Below are 6296 nucleotides of genomic sequence, written 5' to 3'. Positions count from 1 at the left end.
GGCTCACAGACTATAGTGGTGGGGTATGGTTTAAATCAGGTAACTGTGTTAGCAGGGTACAGGAGCAGTCCCTGCCGTTCATGGGTACACTCTTTGGCCAAGCACTGGTTATGCTACAGGTGCTCCCCAGGCTGCAAACATCACACCAAGAAGCATCCTGCTTGATGAGCCAGCCAGTGTGGCAGACACCTGGCACTGCTTCCCTTCACATCCTGTGGAGGACAGCAGCTCCTGGGACTGTCTCTATGGGACATGATCCTAGCCATCTTCCTGCAGCTGTGATATTGGGGACCTCTGGGTGGCTCACTGTCAGGATCCCTGGGCCAGCACCTATAGGTTCCCTGTTTTTTTCCTATGCCCCAAATGCTTCCTGTTACTCTGCCTCCAGACTCCAACTCAGCACATTTCCTCTGATTCTCAAGCAGAGCCTTGCTCCTGACCTGGGCAGGCCCATGCACTGTGTTCAGGTTCACCTGTCTACCTGTTCAAGCCTGTTCAGCTGCTCCTCAGCTGAAACATCTGTCCCAGCCTGCAGCCTATGAAGAGCATTTAGAAGAATAATACCCACTACTTCCTTCTATATACCTGATGCAGAGGATAGTGCCTCTATCCCCATGAGCACAGAGGAGGAAACTGATGCTCAGAGAGTTTAAGGAATGACACACAACTGGCCATATCTTCAGTGGGTGGATGTGATCTCTCCTTCTGGTATTCATGACCATGTGTAATGCTGCCTCTCTGAGTCTGCGCTAGGTCTAGTGACGTGTTCTAACCAACAGAATGTGGCAAAGGTGATGGCTTGAGGTCACTTTTGTGATTAGGGTACAAAAGAAGATGACTTCAGTCTTGCTAGCATGCACTCTATGTTGCTCTCTTGACCTGCACTCTTAGATGAAGCAGGCTGCCATGCAGGACAGGCCCGTGCAACAGGGAACTGGGGCTTATAGCACAGCCTGCAAGAAACAAAATCCTGCCAACAGCCATGTGGATGAGCCTGGAAGTAGATTCTTCTCTGATCATGTCATCGGATGAGACTACAGACCCTGGGCCAATACCTGGATTCCAGGGTTGTGAGAAACCATAGCTTGCAGAGGACCCTCTAGGCTGAACCCAAATCCCTGGCCCACAGGCTCTGTGAGATAACAGGTGTGTGCTGCTTCAAGTTGCACTTGGGGGTACCTGCTGTGCCCCATTGGGGAACTGCACAGTGCCAAGCTGGGTTTGGAGGCCAGGCCTGCCTGGGGCTAAGGTTCTGGATTGGTTCTGCAGTTCCAGGCAGCCTCTCCCCACCTGTGCTGTTCAGCCCTGGTGTGGTGGAGCCGTTGCAGAACACCTAGGCTTAGGGCTCACATATAGGGTGGGGAATTCAGGGACATAGGGTCATGACATAGTTCAGTCTGGAGGCCAGAGGAATGGATGGCAAAGAGAAGCACACTAGGCCAGGAGATACTGTTCTCAACGAAGCTCTGCTCCTAGTGTGTCTTGTGACCTCTGAGAGGCTGGGCCTCTGATTCGTGTGGGAAACAGGGGTGCTGTTTGGGGACCTCACTCAGATTCATTCCCATCTGTCTCCTCTGAGCTCGTGGATCCTCTGCTTCAGGAGGCCCTTCTAGGGGGAAGGATTGAAAGCAGAGCAGAAGCTGTTCTGTTGGCCTTGGGGACTTGAGCGGCTGGTGGGGGTCCTAATTTGGCCTCTGAAATTTCTCTATACCCATGATCTCTTGGGGGTCTTCCTTCTACCCCTTTCTGGGTAGGAGGAAAGAAGGCCTCAGAGTGGAAGTCTTGCTCCCAGAGCAAGTGCAGGCCCTGGGACCGTGCGTTGGAAAAGGGCGGCTAACTCCCTGGGCTTCTATAGGGATGTTTTTTTGTGAGCAGAGCTCGTGACAAATGGCAGTCCAGCCTCCCTCTACATTATTGTAGTTCCCTGGCCCCGGGCCGATTTATGCAACTGCATTTATGGTCCTGTGAGGCTGAAACGGAAAAGTTATTCAACTTCTTTCTTCTTCTTTTCCCCCTTGTATTTTCCTGTGTCTGGGAGAAGGCATGAGAGGAGTTTATGTGTGTGTGTTTTAACCACCTTCTGTAAATTATAAATTTGGATACGGGCTGAGAGCTCTGCTGTCTTTGAGCTGCGTGGATTCCCTGAGGTTCAGAGAGACCTCTTTGCACAAAGGCAAAGGGCTTTGGATTGAGGCCTTTAGGTGGACCCCTGTGTTTGAACCCTAGCTCCACTACTTACTGTGACCTCAGTGAAGTTTCTTAACCTCTCTGAGCCCCGATTTCCTCATTCTATAAGGGGAGGACAAGAGTTATCTCATGGGGTTGCTGTAAGTACTGAAGGTGACGGTACGTAAGGATTTCAGCACTGAGCAGGCCCATAGCACGCAGGCCACAAGTGCTAGTGATGGTGATGGTATTGACGCCTGGCCCCAAGATGCTGCTGACTTCAGGTCTGCTGACCTTTAACCCCGGGCTTCTTCCAGGAGGCCGTGCTACCAGCCACCTCTGTGGGACTCCCAGGCTCCTCTGAAGTTGGCACTTTGCTTGATTCTAATTTGATCTTGTTCCGCTGCTGCTTCTTGAATGTGTCCTTCAGTCCTTTCCTGGAGGGAGGCAGAAGGGAAGGGAGGAGGAGAAGGGGAGAGAAGAGAAAGAGAGCGCTGTGCACAGTGCTGGAGCCCAGCTTCTAGAGCCCATCCTTGTGTCACGCTCTGACGGCCACCAATGGCTTCCATGTTCATCGCCATCTTTATTCTCCCTCTGTGGAGTGGGGGTTATCAACCCAGGGAAGGTTTTATTATTACCACTCAACAGTAGAGTAAACTAAGACTTGTGCAGGGTGATGGCAAGAAAGAAGTAGAGCTAAACTCACCTGGCATTTGGGCTCCTGTCAGCCCTGGCATTCAGCTCTGGCCCTCAACTTGCTTGGAATTGAGGCGTTGGGCCCTAAGCTGCTGGAACCCGGGCTCTGGCTCCGGGTGGAGTCCTGTCTTCTGGTCCTTGGATGGGAGGCACATGCCTCCTGGACTCTCTCCGGCTTGGTTGCTGATGGAAAATTTCTGCTTCATCTTTGCTGTGCCTTTTGGAATCTTGGGTCCTGGAAGCTGAGTATTGTACTTAATTATTCAGAAACCCATATATCTTTTGTAAGCAAGAAATCCACTCCAATGGGTGAGAAATGCCACAAATTGTTTATTGCTCTTTGCTTCTAATCTGGAGTGGGAGGTAGGGGTTGGCAGCATTTCTGGCTGCTGGAGGCAAATCTCTGTGGGCCTTTGGGTGTAAATGATCCTATTTTATCTGGCTGAGTTAGGAGCAGAGTGGCTCATGGCTCAGGGGCAGGGAAGATAGTCTCATGACAGTCTTCCCTCTCCCACAAACCTGCTGAGGGCTTTTGGAGAGCTATCGACTCTCTTGGAGCTCAGCTTTCCCTTCTGAGAAATGGGTTGATATCTATATCCTGCTCCTTAAGAGCAGTGATTTGTGGAGACCCCTGAGGACCTGGATGATTTTCTGAATCATAAAGTTATATACATTGGTGATAGGGTTGTCTGACCCCCATTTTCTGCCCTGGGGGCCGGGCAGGGAGGGGAGTGGAGAGAGAGAGTGCAGCAGGAGGATGGGCAGGGGCTGCTTTGTTCAAGAGTTTTCAGGGAAGCCAGATGTCAGCCTTCCCTTCTGGGTCTAACCTCCACCATCCCAGCTCTCTTCTTGCATGGACTCACGGGGAGACACCACGTGGCACCTCGGTAGAGACTTTCCAGACCAGCCAGAGCAGCCAGAGGGAGGGAAGACGAACAAGCAGGTGGGTCCCTGGCCTGCAGACTTGGCTTAGCTGAGCTCATTTACTCTCTTCCAGCAACCTTATCTGGTGACTGGTCCCAAGCATTTCTCAAGTCAGGATATGGCCCCACTCACTAATCAGTTCATCAATTTAGTCACTGAGACATGCTTTGCCTGTCATGTAGTGAGTCCCACCTGAGTCAGACTCTGAACATTGTGTGTGTGTGCACGTGTGCATGCGTGTGCTGAGACGTGGTTCAGACTCAGTCCCCAGGGGCTCCTGGGTAAGTAGGGGAGGCTGCTCTGCACCGGGGCAGCATGCTTTGGACAGAGCATCTGAGAAGTTCCTGGTCCATTCCCATTGGAAATGATGGAGAGGGCTATCAGGGAAAACTTCTTAGAGGAGGGGACCCTCAGGTTATAGAGGACGCCTTGAGGATCATTATAGTACAGATTTCTCAGAATTGTTACAGAGCAGTTAGTGCCAATGAAGAGGGTAGGAGACGAGAGGACAAGGACCAAATGGTCACGTCTTTCAAGTTAAATGTAGAGTTGGGATGAGAAACAAAACTCTCCATCCTGTGTGCAAGACTCTTCATCTAGAATGTGGCCCTTATCTCCAAACACTCGTTGCCAAGAGCCCCCTGGGGTCCTCATCCCACATGGCAAGTGGTTGAGTCAGAACTGACACTCTGGCCTCCAGACCCCCAGTGCACAAGGCTTCTGCCACTTTGGCCACTGTCCCTGCTATCCATGTGGCTCTTCTGGCTGAGATTTTTCCTCACTTGTGTCCTCTGTGTTCTGGTCTCTTAGAGTTCACAGACTCAAGGGGTGGGAGGACCAGGCCAGCACCCAGAACCTAGCACCTCTGTCCCTGCAAGACTGGGTCGCAAATCAGGGTGTTCCCCAGGGGAGGAGCCCACCTCTCACCTCTCAAAATGCAGCCGGGGAGGTTGATTTCGAGTGCAGCCAGTGTCCTGAGCACCCACTGTGCATCAGGCCTGCCCTGCACCCAGCGTGAGGCGTCACACGTAACCCAGACCCTGTGGGCTCAGCCCTGATGTGGTTAGGGGTGCTTGTCCAGGCCTCAGCAGGCACCCTTCCTGGTGAAGGGGCACTTTCCCATCTTATTCTGTGTTTGGGGGGCTAAGGTGGAAAATGCTTCCTGTCTGAGCTAAAGGATGCTTCAGATGGGGCCGGACCAAGACGGGGAGACCAGCTAGGAGAAGGCTGAGTTTGTGCAGGCAGATGACAGCAGGGTGGGGTTAGCAGGAGGCAGACCCTGCCTGCCTGTGCTCTGCCCAGGCCCTGGCACTCACGATTTCCATGCACCTGGGCACAGTGGCTGCCCACTGCCAGCTTGCAACCTGAGACCCTTTGCCCTGGACTTTCTCTGGTCAACCTGCCCAGTCATCTCAGCAAAGTGAAGGAACACTCCTCTGCCAGTGAGTGACAGGAACTGGTTAATGCATCCTCGAGCTCCTTCTTGCTGAGGTCTGTCCCAGGCCGTCCTGAGTCCCTCAGTTGCCCTCAGTGGTAACTGTACACGCTCATTCTTTATCAGTTTCCTTCCTGTCCCTGTCTCACAGCCCCCGCTCTCCTTCTGATGCCTCTTGGGGTCACCTCCTAAATAAACCTCTTGCACTCAAATCCTTGGTTCAGGATCTGCTTCCACAGGAGTCCAATCAGACATACAAGACCCCTGAGACAGGGGGGACGATAGCTGGCAGATTTAGGTTGACAGAGGGGTTTGATGCCATTAGGCCATCACTGTATGATCCTGGGTAACTCACTCAGCCCTCGCATGTCACTGCCTCCTCCGGAGAGCTGGGGGTAGCACTGATGTCATGGATGTCTTTGAGAATTAAACCAGCAGACGCTCCGGATCCAGGGCAGATGCTGAGTTAATGGGAGCTATTATGACTATTATATGTTGTGGAAAATCTGAACACAGCCCTCAGGTCCAATCACCCGCACAGTGCCAGGGCGGGTGGAAAGGATTGGGGTACAGGTAGCTTGTCAAGGCAGCTAGAGAGTGCTAGACATGGGAGGGATGCGGCCGGCACCAGTCTGGATGTGTGGACACAGGCCCCGCCCTGTGGGGGAGTGTGGCTCTGGGAGGAAGGCACTTGATCGGAACCGTGCAAACCTAGTGGGGAGCTGAGGTGCAGCCTGGGCGGGTAGACAGTCCTGAAGGAATTTCCCATTACGTCACAAGCGTCCGGGGTCCCAGGTTCTGATCCCCCTGAGACTCAAGTTTGCTCAGCCTGAGTCCACCTGCCACGGACCTGAACCCCAAGGCCAATTCGGAGTCTCTCACTCTACCCTGCTTTTGTGCCCAGGCTTCACTGGGAAGTATTTATTACCCGTCAGTGTGATAAATGAAAAGTCATATTTTACTGTGAATTATCCCCAGCCCCTGCACAGCACAGATCTATGCCTGGAGAGTTATTAAGTACTTACCACGGAATGCTGTAAAAACTTCATCATTCTCCCCGAGGGCCTCCCCCACC

The sequence above is a fragment of the Sciurus carolinensis genome, chromosome 3 (genome assembly GCF_902686445.1).
Source record: "Sciurus carolinensis chromosome 3, mSciCar1.2, whole genome shotgun sequence".
NCBI classification, from domain to species: domain Eukaryota; kingdom Metazoa; phylum Chordata; class Mammalia; order Rodentia; family Sciuridae; genus Sciurus; species Sciurus carolinensis.
The sequence above is the reverse complement of the archived record's forward strand: the minus strand, read 5'-3'. Positions refer to the sequence as shown.